Source organism: Macrobrachium rosenbergii, chromosome 48 (assembly GCF_040412425.1).
Source record: "Macrobrachium rosenbergii isolate ZJJX-2024 chromosome 48, ASM4041242v1, whole genome shotgun sequence".
NCBI classification, from domain to species: domain Eukaryota; kingdom Metazoa; phylum Arthropoda; class Malacostraca; order Decapoda; family Palaemonidae; genus Macrobrachium; species Macrobrachium rosenbergii.
The window spans coordinates 60,989,327-61,011,306 of record NC_089788.1 but is presented as its reverse complement, the minus strand read 5'-3'; the positions used below and the strand labels follow the sequence as shown (position 1 = coordinate 61,011,306).

Genomic DNA, 21,980 nt, shown 5'->3' with positions numbered 1-21,980 from the left:
GAGAAATCTTCTTGCTCACTATTATTCATATATATTAAATTACTTTCATATTCCTTACATACTTTTCTGGTACTTTTGGTTAGTGTTGCTGGATGTCTGAATCAGCCCAATAACAGCTATTCAAACCGTTTCACCTCTTGTTTCTGCTGGCTTGGCAATTGAACACAAATCGTTCTCAAATAAGACAAAGTCCCTGTCAGCTAGTTTCATCAAGTTCTGCTTTATATCTTCATTAACAAATTTTTATTATACCTTATCCCGAGGAAGTTGTGGATGGAGTTGAACCAGATTTTGGAGATTTTTCTGAGAGCCACTGAGTCAATTTTCATATTGGATGGGTTAATTAAATGCAATCATGGTTAGAAAATCAATTTATTGATTGTAAATTGTAAATTCAATAACTAAATAATTACTTAGCCTACAAAAGTCAAATTCGTAAAGTTAATTACAAAACCAGTACAACAGATCGTGCAGAGCCAGAGACTCTGGTCAATGAAGCCTTTAACGACAACACGTAATCAATCAGTGACTCTAATGACTCACGATGCGTCGATCGGGCTGTCATCGGGTGGATCAGTGAATGTCGTTTTAGGCTGCTTCTCCTGGGAAATGCTTTCCCGCAGCCATCACACACGTAAGGCCTCTCTCCAGAGTGGACTATCGCATGTTGTTTCAGGGAGCTCTTCAAGGAGAATGTCTTTCCACACTCACCACAGACGTACGGCCTCTCCCCGGTATGCATCCGAAAATGTTGTTTCAGGTTGCTCCTCCAGGTGAAAACTTTCCCACATTCTCGGCACATGAAGGGCTTCTCCTTGTCGATTTCCTTTCTGACAGGCAGTGAATCTGCTTTGTCTCCAATCGCTGACATAAAATCCTCAGAGCGATGCTTCATGTCGCCATCAAACTCATAACACACATCTATTTCCGTCTTGATTTCCATCTTGATTTCTGTCTTGATTTCTGTCAATAGATCCAAAGAGAGAGAGGTATCGTTGGCTGGGGCATCACTGCCCGATAAACCTATATTTTTGTGCTTGACAGGAGACAGTGATACTGGATCCTCAGTCTCGCTTTTCAATGGATATTCCAAAATGCTCATTTTAGCCTCTGGTCCTTCAATTTTTTTTTTTTTATAGAAACATCAACTTTTTTCACTTTATTCTATTGTTATTCACTTCTCCTATTATTGTCATTTATTTCTTATTTTATTTTCTCCAATTTCTCCTTTCACCAATGCACAAATCTGATATCTAGAATTCTATTTTTCCTATTTTAGGAACTTGTTCAACACCTCACAGGAACTCACACTTAAATTCTTTGCTGGACACACATTCACTTATGAAACATTGATGGCGCAAACTGACAACTTGTTCGAGGACAGAAAGTCTGAAATACAAGAGGGTAAAAGGTTGTTAGAAAAATTTACAAAAAACTGGAGCTTTTAATTTATTGTTCATAGCAAACCCATAAATAATATTGAGCCTTTACATACTGCAGTCATGATTTCCACAGACACTCTGATTCCCAAGTCTTCCATACGACCAGTTGTCGACAGATAAGTGTCTGTAAACCAACGGTTCACTGGAACTGCTTTGCTCATTCTGTCATATGTCTCACAAGACTCTCCACTCTGACAGACATAATCCTGCTGTCAAGTAACCTGTAACGTGGATGTTACGTGCCACTGCATGCCTCAAGTACTCACTGAAATAATGTCGTACCACTTAATAATCATATATCCCTCAGGGTATAATGTTCATCATTATCATTTTTCTTGGTTCCCATATCATGATTTCTTCAATATACTTTAAATAGTAATTTCAAAAGACCCAACAATAGCCCTAGTAATAATATTGTTGATAAGGAAATCACCTACCTTTTTACCAAGCTTCCGTGACCTAGACAACTTTAGCCTTTAGTCGACCCTTGCCTATTCATGGTTCAGAATTCGCAGCTTTACCTAATCGCGGATTTTTTTGTGGAGCCTATCAGTAAGTTATTTGCAGAAAATTCACCTATTCGCCGATTTTTTGTAGAGCAGTATTCTGTATTTTTATATTATTTTTGTGACTAAATACTGTACTGTACTTATACTGTATACATTCTTATAACCTAGTTTTGTGAATTAATCTTCATTCACCTTTGTGTACGTACTGTCACTAGTGTATTGCATATTTTTAATGAGCACATGTATTTTTGCTCTCGCTCTCTCTCTCTCTCTCTCTTAGGGGTAACTGGATTAATTTCACACATAGCTGTAAGCCATATATTTCCAAGGGTAATGTTGTAAGATGACTTTGAAATAATAATTATAGTGTTTTAGGATGGTAGTTTAAGGTGTATTTGGTTTTTGGACTATTAAAATAGGCAGTTACATATACAGTAAAACCCCCGTATTCACATTCTCACGGTTTGCCGACTCACCAATTCGCGGATTTCTCTATGGAACATGTATATACATTATCCACCAAAAATTCACCCATTCGCAGTATTTTTCACTGAGAAATATTCACTAATTACTGTACAGGCAGTCCCCGGTTATCGGCAGGGGTTCTGTTCTGAGGGTGTGATGATAACCGAAAATCGCCGCTAACCGAAAATCCGCGATTGTTCAGCAATTTTCGCGGCTGATTTTCGGTTATCGGTACCTCTGTTAGGTATGTATCAGTGCCAATACCCAATTATTGGCGCCGATAAGCGGAAATCGGCGATTTTCGGCGCCGAAAATTGCTGATTTTCGTCGCTAGACAAGTGCTGTAAAACCGGATCACCGTTAACCGAGCCCGCTGTTTAACCGGGGACTGCCAGTATTGTAAAGTCCCCGCTCAACGGGTTTTCTATGGTGAACCACCCGTTTTCTAAGGTGACTCTCCTACAAGACTGGGTCAAGCAAAAAAATAGCCATATTTTATCTATCTAAATACGTATCTACTACTAACTCATTTGCACCTGTTGTCTTTTCGCATATATTAGAATATCGTTCTGTCAATTCTTGTTAACTTACCTTTTATGTTATTTGTATTTATCAATTATAATTAATACCGAGAGTAACTGACCTCGGATCACCTGTATTCTATTGTATTCCTCTGTGTGACATCCGCACGCCGCTTTATAAGCGGCCTGTGTTCTGAATAAACCAGCAGTACCTGTCCACCTGCTCATTATTTTGCACCTCTTACAGTATTTTCATATCATTTTCATGACTAAATGCACTTTTTGTGATAAAACTATTAAAATACTCAGATACCCAGGTAGTGCTCGAGTTACGATAATTCGCCTTACAATAATTCAATTTTGTGATTTGGTAAGCAGTTCATACCAATACAACAATATTTATCAAATATTCTTGAATTTCGAGCGGGCACAGGCAGCAGCGTACAATCAGGCATCAAGAGAGACCAAATTACAATAGACAGACTTTTTTCCTCCATCTCTTTGTCCTATCTTCTAGTTACAAAAGTAAAAGAGAATGATAAAAGTATTGTTTGTAATGTTATACTCTTGCATAAATGCGTACAGCCATAAACAACCGAACGAGAAACTGTGTTTTGCTGATAACCAAATTGGATAACAACAGCTGTTTTGCTTGTATTTCAACCATTGTATGGTAGTAAACAATTACCATAGTTATGTTACAAATGGCATTAAGCAGAATAGGACTGATATATTTTTACATTACAGTATACCCTGATTTGCTATGGATAAATGATCAGCATGGCAATATACTGGTAAATTTAAGCTGCAAGTTGTAGCTGAAGCTGAGAAAACGATGTTCAAGCTGCTAATGACTATAAATTATCACACATTGGCAACATGGATGAAATTCGACCGTAAATAAAATTGGAGAGAAAGCATTTTAATCAAAACTACTGGGCATGAAAGAACACATATTACTGCTGTTTTCACGTTGATAAAAGACAAATACATAAGCTCATATTATGATGAAATCAAGTGAAAATAGTAAACAGAATCTTGATTTTTTTTACACAAAACAAACATGCCCCCAAAATGGCCGTTATCTATTAACGAAAAAAACAGCTAAATTAATTTCACTACAAGACATATTTAAGTTATACACGACTTAAAAAACTTTGTATAACGAAAAATAACCTTGCTAACTAGAAGCAAGAGAAGCGCTCTGAACTGTGTTCAATACGACGAAATAAACTTACTGCATAATCAATTTCCAAACCAAAACACTGATTGCCATGATCGCAATTTATAATACAAAAGCAATATAAGAATATATATACAATATTATTGGATACAGTGAAGTAAAGTATAACATTTTAAAAGATCCATGGAAAAGATGCATATTCGTTATGTTGATGTTTATATAATACGATATTAATATGTGAATATAGAGTACAGTTTAATGTAGGCTAGGCTACCGTATATGTACACGATATACCATAGTGTAGGCCAAGCTAATTCTTGTTTGTTATTCAATTTCTCTTTGTATTGAATTATCATAAGTCAATCTGCATGAACCTCCAGAATTAGCTGATATTAATAATTACTATACCGTATATGTATAGATTATACTTTATAGTGTAGGCTAGGCTATATTCGAGTACGTTTTTTCCAACAAATGATGGGTTTTTTGGAACTTAACCCCACCATAAGTAGGATAATACCGGTGTTAGCATTTTTAGAGTTTTTTTTGTGTTTGAACTATCAAAATAAGCAGTTCTAAGTGTTTTTAGAAGGGCTTTAAGTATTCACGGATTTTAGCTATTCGCGGGGGGGTGGGGTGTGGTACGCATCCCCTGCAAATACAGGGGTTTACTAAGCGTTTTTAGGGGGGTGCCAATCTATTGCGGATTTTCACTTTTCACTTGTGTTTGTGGTCCCCAACCCCACGAATACCGGGGGTCGACTGTACATGGTCTATCTTTCCCTGGACAGCACTCAACCCAGCGGTTTCCTCTCCAAAAGGTGCTATAGTGATTGAGTGGTTTGTATATATGGTATATATAACAAGAAACAACCACCACAAAAATATTTCATCAAAAAACATAAAAAGAAAGCAAATGGCAGCCAGGCAGAGAAGTGCAGAAAGATGTCTTCACACAACAGTAGGCGAAAGCAGAGTGCAGACCGACAAGTGGTCTGGGTTTCCCCCTACCGTCGGTAGTTAACAACCTTGTCTGAAAGTTCAATGGCTGTTCCAGCTCACGTCCGCAAGCTAAATCCTATATACAGTAAAGACCGAAGGTTTGTATTTGTGTAGTAATAAACAAACTTTGAGTCTATACATGGGAGACTTACCCATTGGAGGGTGGAGTCTAGATAAATCTCTGAACTGACTGGAAGTTCTACCCACCCAGGAATACCTTCATGGTCACTGAGAGCTGAGGAAGGAATCCTGCACCTCCAGCATGTTGAACATATGGGATGTTCAACTGCCAGACTTCTGGACGTGAATTATTGAGTTTGCGTCATTACCTCAAAAAAGCTTGGATGAACCCATAGTGTCAGAGACAATAAAAGTGCAAACAAAACCAACATGTTTGTTTCACTGTCAACTCCTCTCCTCCCTTGCTAGAGAGAGGGGGTGGGGGACTTTCATCTAACAATCTACAAAAGATGGAAGACAGGGTACTCAGTTATCTAGACTCACCTGCATGTGACGGCTCACTACCTGCCTCTCTGCCCTATGAGAGAGAGAAAAGTAAAAAGGACAAGGGAGGAGACCAGTCACTCACACACATTCTCTCTTGCTTACCGTTCACCTTAAGAGAGATGCTACCTGTCCTTTTTGGGGAGCCCAGTAAGCTATACAATTTGTTAAGCAACCACCACAGGGTCCAAGGAAAATGTGCCCAATGATCTGTGGGCAACGTCCCGCAGGTAAAACGACATGAATGAGGTCTGGCAGGACCACACTCCCACCCATAATACCAATAGAACCAACAGGTTCTAATGGAATGCAAGGAATGGGCCGATGCCCCTAACCTTGTGAGCTCTTGCCCAGATCATACTCCCATCTACCTTGTCAGACAAAGAGTATGGCCACCAGAGCAAGCGAGAAAAGTCTTAAAGGTCAGATCCCTGTCTGATGACTCTCGTAAAGGTTCATAAGGTGCACAAGTCAGACTCCTAAGACATGAGTCACATCCCACTCAGGGGGCCTGAGTTCCCTGGGTGGGCAAGAATGTTTGAAGATTCTCAAAAGCATGGAGATCTCCCACAAGGAAGAGAGATCTACCCCCTTCAAACGATGGACATGGCCAAGGGCAACTCTATAGCCCTTTGTGGCTGAAACAGAGAAGTTTCTCTTGACGAAGAAAGACGAGGAAGGGTGCTACCTGCTGAAAAGTAGCTCCAACTGGAGAGATACCCCATCGATGACACCAACCACAGAAGATGGCCCATTTCCCCTGGTACACAGCCGCAGACGACTTACGAAGGTATCCAGACATCTCTGTCGCTGTGCAGCGAGAAAAGCCTCTCGCTCGCAAGAGACGCTGGAAAGTCTCCAGGCATGAAGTGCCAGTCCTTCCACCATCTGAAGATACCTTTCTATGTATGGCTGGCATAGTAGGCTGTACCATGGGGGAATCTCTCCCGGTACCTCGGAAAGTAGAGCTAGCAGGTCCGGATACAACTCAGCATGTGGCCATCTGGGAGCCACCAGGGTCATCCTGAGAATTTGGGGTGGTCATGACCCTGTTGATCGCTTAACGGATCAGACAAAACGGAGGGAAGGCGTAGGCCTCTAGATTATCCCATGGGTGCTGGAAGGCATTCTCCATTACTGCCAATGGGTCCGGCACAACTGAGCAAAACATCGGCAGCTTCCTGTTGTGCCTATTTGCTAACAGACCTAGCACTGGGAAGCCCCAAAGCTCAAGCAACCTTTCCGCTATGTCTTGGTGGTCCCTACCACTCTGTCCCTATAACCTGATCCTGGCAACTGAGCTTGTCTGCCACTACGTATCGGACCCCCAGAGTGTACCTGGCTGACAGCTCTACTGAGTGTGTTACCGCCCACTCATGCACATGCACTGCCAACATGTGAAGCTGAAGGGAAACTAACCCTCCTTGCTTGTTGATGTATGCCACTACCATGGTGTTGTCGCTCATCAACACCACAGGATTCCCCATCATTTGATCCTGTAACTTCTGAAGTGCCAAAAATGCCGCCTTGAGTTCCAGGATACTGATGTGGCGATGTACGTCATTCTGATTCCACACACCAGAAACCATCAAATCCTCCAAGTTGCGCCCTATCCCTCAGTCGATGCATCCAAAATCAGAAGCATCTCAGGAGGGGGAGCGCCTAACGGCACTCCTATCAAGAGGTTCCTGTCATCTAGCCACCAAGCTAAGTCCTTCCTTACTTCCTCTAAGAGAGGAATCAGGAAGAACTGAGGGTCTCTTCCCAGAGACCAAACTCCCTCATTCTCCACTGAAGTGAACAAAGGTGAGGGAACAGCTTCTCCAAAGATGACAGGTGACCAAGAACTACTTGCCACTGCTGAACTGGTTTTTCCTGACGTGACAGGAACAACTGTGCTGCCTCTCTGATCCTGCTGGTACCCAAGTCAGCTGGAAAGACTCTCGCTGCTGCCTTATCTTTCAGCATGCCAGATATTTTACCCTCTGCTTGGATGTGAAATAGGACTTCTCGGAATTAATCACCACTCCCAAGTCATGATAAAATTCGAGAGGCACATCTCTGTCCTGGAGCAACTGCGACAAAGAGCTCGCCAGGACTAGCCAATCATCCAGGTACCTCAAAAGATGTATCCCATGCAAACAGGCCAAAGCTGAGACAAGGGTGAATACTCAAGTGAACACCTGGGGAGCAGCTGGGAGCCCGAAACAAAGTGGAACACCGCCTCCCTGAGGGTAAAGCGAAGGTACTTGAGAGAGGACTGACGGATGGGTATTTGAAAATATGCATCCTTCAAGTCCACCGAACCCTCTCTGATGTAATCGAGCACTGACTGTACCATTTCCATCTTGAACTGGGTCTGGCAAATGAACCGGTTCAGGGGAGAGGTCTATGGCTGGTCTCCAGTCACCCGTCACTCTCTCTACGATAAAAAGACGGCTGTAAAACTCTAGCGATCGATCTTTCACGACTTTCACAGAGCCTTTCTTCAGCATTGCCTTCACCTCTTCCCACAGGGGTGAAGTCCTTCAGCAAGCCGGGAACATATTGGTGAGGGGGTGGCAGAGACTCGAAGAAGCAGGGATGAACACCGCCCCCAACGTCCTCCGCCCTTCTTCTTACCTTTGCCCCCTTTCCTAGAACAGGCAGGGGGCTGAAAGGGGTGTGACTGCACTCCTTTCAGAGCAGGGGCAGAAGAAGACAGTATTCCTACAGGGGCCCAAGGAAGCCTGGGACTTTCTGGGACCCAAAGGGAAAGGGCTAGCCTCACCCAAAGGCTGGGCTGTAGTGCCATGATAAGACCCCAAGGTCTTGGCCACTGCCTGGTGAACAAGCATGTCACTGTTCTCAACCCTAGGCCTCTCCACCATGGCCTCCACCTCTCCTCCAGGGAAGAGGGAAGTGGAACCCAGTACCGGTCCGTTCCTGAGAGCCAGTGCCAACTCTGAACCAACAAACCTGGTAACCTGAGACAAAACAGCGTCTCTTCTCTTGAGAACCAGGTTTGCCCACAAGTCAGCTGTTTGGTGGATGATGGCCCTACCTCTAGACAACATCAGTCTCCTGAACATGGCTTCCTCTTATGATGTATGGGACCCCAAAGAGGAGGATGCAAGCTTGGCCACAGCAGGGGGCCAAAGATCAATCCAGGAGATCATTTGGAATGTTGCCATGGCAGTCAATTCCATTGCCACTGCCTCCTGCTGAGAGAAAGAAGCTCCTTCCGCACAGAGGCGATCCAGCTACAGACCCGGACACAGACAAGACAGGTCTGGGTCAACCTGGTTAGTCACCAAACGACTCTCCCAGAGTATGTAATATTTCCTCTGACAAGTGAGAGGCTGAGGAAGTGTCTTGCACAATCAGCTAGACCAAAGTAAGTTTTCTTGCCCAGACACAAGAGAATTCACCTGGTCCAAAACACCCTCGGCAAGCCTAGACCATGGCAAGCCCACTGAGACTCTGGGGTTCCAAAACAACTTGATGGCTGAAGAACAGTCCACGGGAAAGGCCACAGTCTCTTCCTCAAGATCGTTATACAGTCGACCCTCGTTAAACCAGACCCCGTTATTCCGGATATCGGATAAGACGGACACCGAAGAGGGTCAGCCTATTTAAAATACATAATTTTCATCTATGATTTATGACAGTAACTGTTCCTCAGCTCGTCACATACCGTTTTCCTTTTTATTTACCAAAGGTAAATAAAAAACTTTTCATTTATATTTTTATTTTATATATACAGTACAGTATACTGTTCTCTATTTATACTGTACCAAAGTGAAATGCTTTAACTTGTAACCAATTTAACTTGTGCACAGTACGTACCGTCATTAAGAAACGCTATTTTCTAGAGGGGTAGGAAGTATCATAGCCAATCACTGAGCATTAACAGTATTACCTCTGCTGCCTGACTGGTGGCTACAGTACAATGCTTTGTGTTTTTTAGGAAAGAAAAGACATGACAAAGGTAAACTTTACGAAGACAAAAGCTGAGTTACTGAACAATACTTGTGTTTACATGGCAAACAACATGACATAGAGAGAGACTGAGAGAGAGAAAATTGCCAGTTCCCTCCATGTAGCGTAATTCTATCCTCGAGAGATTAGAGAAAAATTTTGTTTTAAAGGTATGCCAACCCAGCGTTAGTAAATATATATATTTTGTTGCTGAAGAATCTCTGAATCAACAATTCTGCACTCAAAGTAATAAGAAAGAATTCATTCATTCTTCATGTAATCAGTAAAATACATGCACTATTAAAAACTACCTACTGTACTGTATTCAAAACACATGCACTTATGTCATCATTACATCATCATCAGCTTCTGTGTGCAAAACGTTCTTTCTCAGACAGAATACAGCTAAAGCCTGATTAGCTGGCTGGTTGCCATGGAGATCTGCTAGCCAATGACAGTCCTCTACTTCTGTTTTATTTATAGACAAATGTCGTGACGGCACTAAGTTTGAACGTTGCCATGATCGTGATTATTTGACTGCTGATGGCAGAAATTACTCAGTAATTTGCTTTATATAATTATTTCTTCATGAAAACAAGAATTCTACAATAATTTTAACTTAAATACAGGCAGTTCCCGATTCACGATGGGGGTTCCATTTTTCCACCACGTCATAAACCGAAAATCGTCGTAAACCGAAAAATCGTCAAAAATCGTCAAAAATCCTAAGAAAACCTTACTTTTAATGCTTTGGGTGTATTGAAAACGATGTAAACTGCATTTTTATTGAATTTTTCATAAAAAAAAACCTCGAAATTTTTATTATTCTGCAGTTTTGGATCATATTTCCGATCGGCGTACGACGCGTCGTAACCCCAGAACATGCGTCGTAAACCGGGATATAATTTCTGATGAATATACTTGAAAAGCGTTGTAACCTCGGAACGTCATAAGCCGGACCAGTCGTAAACCAGAGACTGCCTGTATAGTGTTATGAAAAATCCCACAACAGTCTGTGGTGGTGATGCGTCATCACTTGCGAATCCTATCCCCAGACCGTCCTCAGATTTACGACTGCAAACTAACGATGAAGTTAGTAACAATATAAAACAACTCTTTCCAAGACCAATATGATGAAATGTATTTTACAGTCTTACTAATCGTTAAAATTCACAGTTGAATTACAATTATTTGATCATGTGTATTTTTGCGTTTTACAGAATGCTGTTGTCGAAAACAGAATTAGTGAATTTATGGTCTTAATTGTCCCACTATTTTACCATTGATGATCTTAATTCTCTCAAATTCATTTAACAGTATATTAATATAATTAATATTAAACTATAATGAATAAATAACTAAAATGAAAAAAACATGAACAAAGGGAAAAAAAATGTTTATGCTGCAATAGGGATGTTTGATTATGGTCTTGACCCCACAGTTCCAAAATCCAAAAAATTCCAAAAACCGAAACACATCTGGCCCCTATGATTTCAGGTAAAGGATTGTGTACCTGTAATCTAAATTTCATTATCTTACTTTTCATTTTAGAGACCAGTTCTTTTTACTTAACAATAATGCGTTCATGTCTCAGCCTAGGCATCTACATATGCAGCTGAATTCTATCATTTTTATCATGTTTTATTCTTCATTTTTCATCTTTTACCATGAGCTTTAATTCATACGTTTCTACATTGGATTATTATTTATACTCTATAAAAATAATGAAATACAATATATTTATTGGTATTTACAGGTATGCTCTATATATAGATATTGCCGGTTAAACTGGACTATCGGCATTGGACCCTCGAGCCCTTCCAGATCATGGTCTTCCTGAGTTACTCCCTCCGCTCAAGAGGGACGCTTGCCAGAGCCCCCAGGCGACCTCTCAACCACTCGAGCATACAACCGGTTCGATCCAAGGACCGAACCCAGAACATATGTTTCCATGGCCGGGCTGGATCCTAAACAGTAGATCCATCTGGCTCCTAGCTCCTGGAAAACTCCGAGGGGGTGGAGGGGACATGTGAGAGATACCAAGCACCTTTGCCCAGCCTGCTGGAGGCCGAAGTCCTGGCAGGTGAGTAAGGCCATGGGCGGTCATCTACCTGTAGTGACAACAGGCTTATGGGTCAGGGAGAGGAGTCCTGATCACACGAATGTGAACAGGGGCTGTCTCAGGGTCGTGCTACAGTCTTCTAAGAAGCCAAAGCCTCTAGGGTAAAAGAAGACTAGGTGAGGGACCTCCTATTGCCTTACCCGGGTGAACGGGCCAGTAGGCCGTCGTCACCATTCTGGGGCTTTTGCACTACTCTCTTCAGAGAACAGGAAGGGGGGGAATGAGCACCCGCCCACTCTCTATCACTTTTTCTTGCTAGGCAGTGCTGGCAGACGGGCCCAGGTCTGTAGACTGGGGACTCCTACTGGCCTGGGACGGTGAATTACTAGGACCGGTACCGGTGCACCTGGGGTCTGTGAAAACCCGGGCAGCTGTTGCTCCTGTGTGGTCGGGAACGGGGGCTGCAGTACTAGGCGTACCGTTAGCAAGAAACCCAGCAGCCTCCTCCCCTGGGGAAGGCTAGCCACCAGAAACCCTACAGGACTTCTTGCGGATGGGTGAGACAGTCTTCTTCCTCCGCTTGCTAGCTTTGGAAGTAGAAGTGAAGGAGGTGGCAGCACTCGACAAAGATAACGCTGAAGACTTCCTATTCTTCTTCTTCCAGCAATGGCCAGCCTTCGACAGCAGGATGTGGAGGAGGATATCACCAACCGAAGATGAAATGGAAGGCAACACCTGGGAGTACATTTACCAGAGGCAAGTGCAATGTTATAAGTGTCGTAGTGGTGGCCTTGAGCTGGTGAATACCGTAACTGTGGAAGTCGTGACAGTTACAGTGGCTGCAGTTACAAGAAAGCATTTGGAAGCCCTCAACTGATAGATCAACTGACAGATCAACCCAGAAACACCCGGCTCTCCCAGGAGGCCTAGGGAGGGCATAACTCCCCAAGCCCCTTGGACTCCACAGCACCTGGAACAAAAATCGAGTTAAGAGAAGCAATCCCCTTTCGCCCCAAGGAGGAGAGTCCTTCTGAGGACAACTCCCCCTCTGAGCAGGAAACTGCCAGAATGTAGTCAACCTGGTCATCCTTCCCCCTCTGATGGCTCTCTACTGATGAAGCAGTAGGAGACGGCGAAGGGGAAACTGCTCCCTTAGGAGTGGCAACAGCAGGTGGTAGTTTGGCTGGGGGCAAGAAGGTACCAGAGAGATTCTTCTGTGTCACCAGTGGAGTTTTGCACTCCAGTGACACCAGAGAAACTTTCTTCTCTCGCTTCTTTTTCCGAGCGAACTTCACCCACTGTTCGGAAGGCTAGACTCAACACTCGCCACAAGGACTCGATTGATTTCAATCATGCTTGCGACATGATACACATAATGTGTGAGGGTCTATTTTAAAGGAGGAGAGGAACCAATTGTAAGGCTTGTCCTTCTTCTGGGCAACGCCTAAGATTTAAAGTTTTCCTCTCCCCAGGCAGTTGTAAATTAGAGGTTCACATCATTAACAATCAGCAAAGAATCACAATCAAGCATATATTTCATAAACAGAAAAAAGAAAGTAACAGCAGTCAGGCAGAGAACACACCAAGATGTCTTTACATGATGGCAGCTGAAAGCAAAGTGGAGTGCAGACTGACAAGTGGGTGGGGTTTCCCCTCTACCGTCGGTTGCTAAAGACCTTGTCTGAAAGTTAAACAGCCGTTCAAGCTCACGTTTGCAAGTTAAATCCTATATAAAGACCTTCAGGTTTGTATTTGTGTAGGAACAAATAGCAAATATTAATAAAAGTAATCTGCAATACAAACCAAAAGTTCTTTGCATTAACAGTCCACCTCAGCCACCCCTCAATCTGGCACCTGGGCCAGAAGCAAAGTGAAGTGCCTTCCCCCACCTGTCAACAGTTAACGAAATAATAAATGGCCTTGTCTAAACGTTAAAAGGCCGTTCCAGTTTGTGTTCACAAGCTGAATCCCAACATAAAGAATGAAGGTTTGTATTTGTGCAGGAGCAGTTACGTAACATCTTGGAGTCAATTGTACAAAATTCAACAAAATTTTAAGGTCTGTAGTAGATACAATGACATTCAATTTTGCATCAGGAAAAATATTTTGGGCTACAACTTTTATTTTATCATATCAATTGATTATCAATTACTTTATTTAAATTTCTATACAAATTTTTTTTAATATATCGATCATCAATTACTTTATATAAATTTATATGTAAATTGTTTTATATAGATTGATTATAAATCATTTTATGTAAATCTATATATAAATTTCTAAACACAAATTATTTAAAAATTTCAGAATTGTTGGACAACGTTGAGTTTCAAAGCCTAAGACAATGAATTAGTAGTGAAAATGGACTAAACCTGACCTTTCGTAGAATGCCATGCCCTGACCTAACCAGAAATTACCTTCCTAACCTGACTTAGGGCAGTGTGCCTTACCCTGACCAGGGTAGCTTCACCCCCACCTGGACCCCGCAAGGAGCCTAACCTTTAATAAAATGTCATGCCCTGACCTAGCTGGGCCTTACCTTTCTAACCTGACTTAAGGCAGTGTACCCTGACCTGGCCAGGGAGGCTTCGCCTTCCCTGGATCTGCCAAAGAGACACTTAATATCAGACAGATCGGCAGGACTAAGTTTAAGAGGCAAAACTATCAAAACACGACAAATTCAAGAAAAATTTTTATTTTTCCTAACATACAAACCCACAACATCATGTGACAGGAGTATCCTTAGGTGCGCATGTGCAGACAGCTATGGTAGACTCACTTTTAGAGAGTAGCACTATTTACAACACCCACAGGACCAGCATCCCCCAATTTGTGAATAGCTGGAGATGAACCGTGTTATTGCCCAAGTCGGATGAGGAGAGAGAGATCGGGAAAGAGGGTAGGCATAAGAAGGGAAATTAAACTCAGATGATGTGAGTTTGTATGCTGGGAAAAATACAAATTTTTTTTTGTCATTTGTTCCGACACTGATACAAACACCACAACATCATGTGACAGGGAGATTCATAGAGAGGAGAGAGAAAGACCTCTCCACAAACACAAAAAAGGGCAATCAACAGAAAACCACAAAAACAAAATAACATTCAAAAGAATAATACTCACTATCTGAAGTGATATGATGGAACATGGGAGCTCTACGTTCAAGGGTGGTGTTACGGAGAAGGACCACTCAACGTAATCTGAATAGAGCTAAGAGACCATATCCCTCACACCACTTGTTGAGCTGCCACCACTGGACCTAAGGTGGAAGTGTCCAGGGATTCATGTGACATCTTTCAAATAAAAAGACATGAAGGTTTATCTGTTCCAAACTCTGGCACAGAGAATCTGTCCCACAGCATAGTTCTTCCTAAAGGCAACTGAATGTCATGGGCCTTTATGTGTCTCGGGATATCAGATAAATCTTGCTCCAAACTGTAAGCTCTGCTTATGACCTCCCTCAGCCAGGAGACTGTGTTTTTAGAAATCTCCTTCTTAATACGACCCATGCTAACGATAAGTCTATGTTGTGCTGGTCTGAGGTAGGCTGTATGCTTTAGGTTGGCTTTCACTGCCCGTACAGGGTAAAGTAGCATCTCTTCCTGATTGTTAACCGCAAAGTCTTTAAGAGAGGGAATGGAGAAGCCATCAAATCTTGGGTCATGTGACAAAGGATTCTAGGTTTTTGCGATGAAGTCTGGCAGAAAACTGAAAGCCATTTCCGTCCATCCATGGGTGTGTGTTACATTACAGGAGAGTGTGTGAATCTCACCAAATCTTTTAGCTGATGCTAAAGCTAGCAGGAACACTGTTTTTAAGGTTAAGACCCTGTTTGAAGAAATTTTGATGAGTTCATGAGGAGACTTAGTCAAGGAAGTTAAATCTTTCGTTATATCCCAATCAGGAGGTTTCAAATTTCAAAAAGAACAACTTTTCTCAAGGTGTTTTATCATATTCAAAATCCCCCAAGATGATGGCAATTCAATATCTCTTGCCTAAAAAACTTTGGAGAGGGTGGACATATACCCTTTCACAGCCCAGGCGGAGAGGTTTTTCTCATTCCTAAAAATGAGAGGGAAATCTGCTACATTTTTTACAGTTGTTTTGGGGGGATGTAAATCCCTCTTACTGTACCAATCCCAGAAGACTGACCATTTTCCTTCATATAGCTTGAAGGAGGATTCTTTAACCAAGCTGGCAATAACTTTTGCAACTTTACTAGAAAAGCCTTTCTTTCTGAGGAGTTGCTTGATAGTCTCCAGCCTTGAAGTTAAAGGGATTCTGCTGACCGATGTATCTTTCCGCTGTGTTCTTATTTTAGTAATCTGGTGTTATGGGAAGATGTCATGGGGTGTCTATGAGAAGATGTAGGAGATCCGCATACCATTCCACTTGAGGCCACATTGGGGTTACCAATGTCATTCGGAGACCTTGAGAAACAAAGCACCTGTTGATCACCCTCCTGATTTGACTGAACGGGGGAATACATAAATGTCTAGGTTGCTCCACCAGGGTGTTGGAACGCGTCCTGCATAACAGTGTTCTTGTCCAGAACTGGAGAGCAGTACTGTATAGTAACTTGTAGTTCTTTAATGTTGCAAACAGATCCATTGTGGGGGCCGGCCACAAACTGAAAAGTCTGTTTGCTACTGAATGGTGCAAGGACCACTCCATTCCCACTACCTGTCCTGATCTGCTCAAGGTGTCTGCCACGATTTTCTTTTTTCCCTTGGGTGTACCTGGCAGTCAGTGTCAGGCCCTTGAGTTCCGACCATACGTGACTCTTGATTGCTAGTTGGTTCAAGGAATGGGAAATCATCCAGGAAAAAGCGAGATGTATATTACGTAGGGTGTAAAACGTATGTCTGAACGCAAGGACGGCTATTCACAAATTGAGGGATGCTGGTCCTGCGAGCGTCTTAAATAGCTAGTGCCACCCTTTAAAAGCGAGTCTACCATAGCAGTCTGCACATGCACATCTAAAGGCCGCCACTAACGTTAAGTTATGCGTGCACAGTCTGCCTGTTCAGGCAAATCTTCATCATTAACGATACAGTCTTTTTCCTCAAGCCTCTGTAGCAGCCATGGCGTCAATATGCGACGCTCTGGCTGTAATTGGCTTGCTGACAGCATAAAAAAAATTCATAAACGTCAAGTTAGATGTTTCCACATGAATTTGTTAAAAAAGTTTACATTTGGCCCCAAGGACTTTCACAATGTTTATTGATATTTTATAAATGAAGGAATAGTTCCTGGGCAAGATAATTGTGTTAATTTAGTTAGTAATTGTTTTTCATTTCAAACTTGACATATGTAGGCCTAATACTGTTTTTCTCTGTTTCATTAAAATCCTTGATACAGACTTGTGTTCATTTTAAGAATGACTTTCTTATGATGTGTTACGAGTGAACATCAGTAGTTTACTACTGTTCCTTTGTTTCATTTGTGTGTTGATTAGTCTAATTTCATTTCAAAACTGGCTTACATGGGATATGAACAAACATGCATTTTCTAATACTGTTTTGATTTTCATAAGAATACTTAATATCATTTTGTTCTCATTTTAAAAATGAGTTGCATATACGATGCATAACCATGAATAGATGCATTATAGGCCTACTCTTGTTTTACATTATTTCGCTGTAATGAATATTTATTCTCATTTGAAAACTATCTTGCATATATGGTTTATAGCCATGAATAAACATACATAGGCTTAATCTGCTATGATAGCCTTTGGATTTCACTTGCCCAAGAAAAGCCTCTTTCACACAGATTTCGATGAAATCTACAAGACATTCAGGAATGATGCTGCCACTTTCAGCCTTCATTATACACTATTATGTATTACTCTGACATCCGTATCAAATTACTAAAAAACAAGTAAATCTGATTATATCATCAATTTAGGTATAAACACTTTTAAATTTAATAAAACTCAACTCTATGTTCTTGACTGGTACATGCTATCTGTCCAGAGACGGAAAGCAAACTGAACCAAAAAATGTTGCATCCACCATATTTATATTGAAGTGCGCATGCGCAGGCAGTTTGGCTGGAGGTTCATCGACTGAGATGAGCTATTTGCTCAGGCCACCTGCGCAGGCGAGAAAAACTGTGCAGGTTGTACACATTAATGTTCAGTTATAACTGCACAGGCCGACTGTGCAGCTATAACTGCTCAGGCATAACTGAATGTTAGTGGTGGCCTTAAGGATATCCCTGTCACATAATGCTGTGTTGTTTGTATTAGTGTCAGAACAACTAACCCTGTCTCCCAACTCTGCACACTGCCCATTTATTATGTTTAAAACTTGAAAATTACAAAAATTCTCCAAAATTAAATAAAAAAAATAAAAAAGGTAAAATTACAGGGTAACTCCGCATGGATTATTCCCTTGAAAATTTATTTTTCCTATAATTTTAGTGTCGCTGGTGAAGGAGGTGGTGGTGTTTATTATCGGTCAATTATTATTAACCTCATAGGTTATCTACCCAACATGGTTGGGGACCCTTTGGGAACGGGGGGTTTTGGGTGGGGGAAATCGTTGGGAGAAAGACCGGACTGCCATGCTGTTATGGAAAAGTCATTAGGGAGCCATATGTTCATGAAGGTGGAAAGTGTTGTTATGGGTGGGGTATACCTCCAGGACAGGGTGATTTGCTCCCCCGCTTGTAATTGTCCTACAATTTAGGGAACCCCCAAGGAAAGCGGGGTTATGGGTGGGGCAGAACAAGGGGGGTGAGAAGGCAATCAGATTTTACTGTATATGGCATTACAGAGATGAAAAACCCTTACGCAAACACAGGAGGAACAATACGACCAAGGAGCTTTTGGTACACAGCCCGACTTCTTATAGAGGAAAAAGGGGGAGATTGGGATTTCAAAGCCTATCCTCCTAATTCTACATACCACAGCCCACTTTTCTTTCTGCTTGCCTTTATTTCGAGTTCCTTATTCACAATTATTACTGCTCCTGTACATTAATGCATTCCCTCCAGGTGACATTTACCTTATAAGCATTACAATGCAACATTACAACTGAGGATAGGCCTCAAGGAATGGGGCTGAACCCTAGAGGAACTGTGAGGAAACAGGGGGTTTCAGGAGGGACAGAGAAGTTTCTCTTGCCGTTGGAGGGGCTGTGGGGGGTTACTCATGCGCAATCTTCACAGGTTAGACCTCGGTCTTTCCAACCGTTGCACCCATCTGTTTGTGTTGGAATGGTTCATAACCCTTTCATAAACTATAACAGCTTCTACTAACCTACTTTAACTACATTAATTTAGGTTTTCTTCCCGCCACCCACCCCAGCCAGGTAATGCAGCCTGCTAAGTTAGGTTATGTGGGTTTAGTTAGTATAATAACCTACATTTTACTCTTTCTATGTACATCATTTAATTAATGCGGCCTACTGTTTTAGGTTGGTTAGGTTATTATGATAACCTATGCAAAAATTTTTCTTTTGGTTGCTGTAACGTTGAGTGTGCGTTACAACTTTTGACTCTTCATGCATTATCGCTCTTCTACATATCATCGCTCGGAAATTTTCCTACTTTCCTTCACAGATTCTTATGCAAACCCCTTTCCCTCCTTTTTTCATTGATGTCATTTACCCCCCACCTCCCTCTTCTCTCAACCCACCACTAGCCTTACCTCCGACATAGGCCTGCATTTTAATAATCTGAATAACTGCGTATTTCGTTTCAATACAACGGATGAGTCTTTGCGATAAATTTAGCGCTCCTTTGAGCCCATAACTTGCCACTCTTTGGCCGTTACCTGCAAGAACTGTAACGTCAATTACTGGGAATTTAACGTACTGTATATTCTGTATATCAGGTCCACAATAATATTCAATGGTATTCTTGTTAATTTTATAAAATTAACAAGAATACCATTGAATATTATTGTGGCCCTGATATACAGCATATCCTGTTCTCGATCTTGAGAAGAAAGACCTAAGTACTGTATATTATTACGGCAATTACAAGATTGTTAATTCAGTTGCGTCACGATCATTGCCTTTAAAAAAAAACAACAGTATTTAAGCCCCAGTGCGGCAGTGAGTGCAGACTTGATTTACAGAAAAAAAGCATTCAGGTGCGACAAAACGCACTCTGTTCCCAGAAACAGGCTTGGAGTCCCTACGGTAAGTCTATTGGGGCTTTACGGTTTCTTAGTATATCAAATGGTGTTTTTTTTTTTAAGTTTATTTTATGAGTTCGGAACTGCCGCAGACTGATTGGTGCCTTGGAAATTGGTTTTCCCTATACAGTACTTTTAGGGCTGTTGGTAAAGGAGATGACATTTTATCTTTTGCCGGCCTGTTATTCTCTAAGCTTCTGCTTGCTGCTTGGTAGAGTTTCCTACCTTCCTGATGCGTTCCTACCTAACCCCCGACTGCTTCCTCAATGCCGTTATGTTCTGCATCCGCACAGAACCTTCTGCCTGTCCACCACTGCCGCTTCTCGCCTTCCCCCACATTTGGGGGAACGTGAGGAGCTCTCTCCCTGCCTTCCCCCACGTTCCTCCCCTTCCCTCAGCCACTCCCTTCCTGCAACAAATGGCTCCCTGGCATTTTACACATCCAGGGGTACGATTCTATAATGTAAACATGTCCACTTCATTTGTGGGTGTTCTCCCCCACCCAAAACTCCCGAATTCCCACAGTCCTACCACTGTTGGGTAGAGACAGGAGGCAAATAACTCTTGGCCGACAGTAAACAAATGCATCTCCTTTATCAGCAGCCCTAAAAGTATAGGAAATACCAATTTCCAAGGTAAAAACAGGCGAGGAGTTAATACTCAGAAATACCACATAAAGTACCCTGACCTAACCTAACCTATCCTAGCAGGCCGTATTACTTAGCCCAGTGAAGGAAACTCCACTTTTTACCATGTTGTTGTTTCAGATTTTACTGGCTTTGTGCCTGCACGGGCTCTTGCTCCTTGTGCAGCCCGTAGGCTTTTTAACAAAACCTTCCCTATAACACTGCGCATGCGCGATAGCATTCCAGGATGGACAGCATACAAAAACATAGCAACCATAACAGTAAAATGTTAATGAGCAACCAAAATATTATGGGAATAGTCAGTTTCTAAGGTAATACCCGATGCGGAGCAACCCCATAAAATAAAATAATAAAAAAGTTCTTTTTTCCTCGTAAGGGAGAGGCCACCCTAAGACAGGCTAAGGGCTGTTATCTAAGCCTCAGCCCATAACAGACAGCAAAGGTCACGTTCTGCCAACACCAAAGGTTACTTGACCTGAATCCTGACTTCAAGTGACCTTTATTAAACTCAATGTGACCTTAAAACTGATAAAACAAAATAGTGTCTTCAGTAGTTACTTGCAAAAGAGGACGCGCTGGAGTGTTTACGTAATTGTAGTAGTATTTGGGAGACTTAACAATGTAGCGGCTCTCTTTCTAGCTCCAATTTTCCTTTACTTGAGCTGCTTATGCCAAATGTTCTTATTATATAATTTTTTTGAATAGATAATTTCTTATTTTCTTTTTAATATATGACTACAAGATTATCTTTCTAGGCTCTGTTTCTCCTTTGGTTGGGCTTATTTAAGCATAAATTCTCTATTACCTCATATTTTTTTTAATAGACAATTTCCTATTTTATATTTAATACCTATAAATATCATCAATTATGAAATTTTAGCTAATATTTCATCGTTATATAACTGATATGTCGACAAAATTACTTTTCTAGGCTCTATTTTTCTTTGGTTTGGCTTATTTAAGCCAAATTTTTTTTATTTTATATAATATTTTTAAATAGATAATTTGCTATTTTTATTTAATATCTATAAATATCTATTAAAATTGTTATTTTATCCAGTTATATCGATGAAAAGTCGGATTTTACCCATCGACATTCTCAGCCAGGTCCTGATCTTACTGTACTTTTTTTGGGTGCTCTTGGTCAAAGTTGCCGGGCGTCTGAATCTGTCCAGCAACAGTCGTTCGAACCGTTCCGGTTCTTGTTTCCATTGGGTGAACAATCATACACAAATCGTCCTGGGATAAGACAAAGTCCCTGTCAGCTAGTTTCATTTTCTTCTTCATCAAATTTAGCCTTATAACTTCATTTAACGAATTCCTTATTATACCTTATCCCGAGGAAGACGTTGTGGATGGAATTGAGGCCATCGAAAAATACCACAAAAATCAGAACAAAATATTTATTACCCTGAAATAGAAATTAACGTTGAAAGCAAGACGAGAGGAAGGAACATCCTCGCTTACATTGTGAGAGGGTGCGAAAGAATGAGCAGGTAGACAGAACTGCTAGTTTATTGATGTTGTTGTTTCAGA

At 41.6% G+C, this 21,980-nt stretch overlaps 1 long non-coding RNA gene across 1 annotated transcript; it reads right to left on the bottom strand.

Annotated features, from left to right (window-relative positions):
• Positions 1-355: 355 nt before the first annotated feature.
• LOC136831452 (uncharacterized) lies at positions 356-21,093 on the bottom strand. Its single transcript, XR_010850885.1, has 2 exons — positions 21,003-21,093; positions 356-1,389 (listed from the first exon to the last, which is right to left on the bottom strand). It is a non-coding gene; the product is annotated as an uncharacterized lncRNA (long non-coding RNA).
• Between the last annotated feature and the right edge of the window lie 887 nt (positions 21,094-21,980).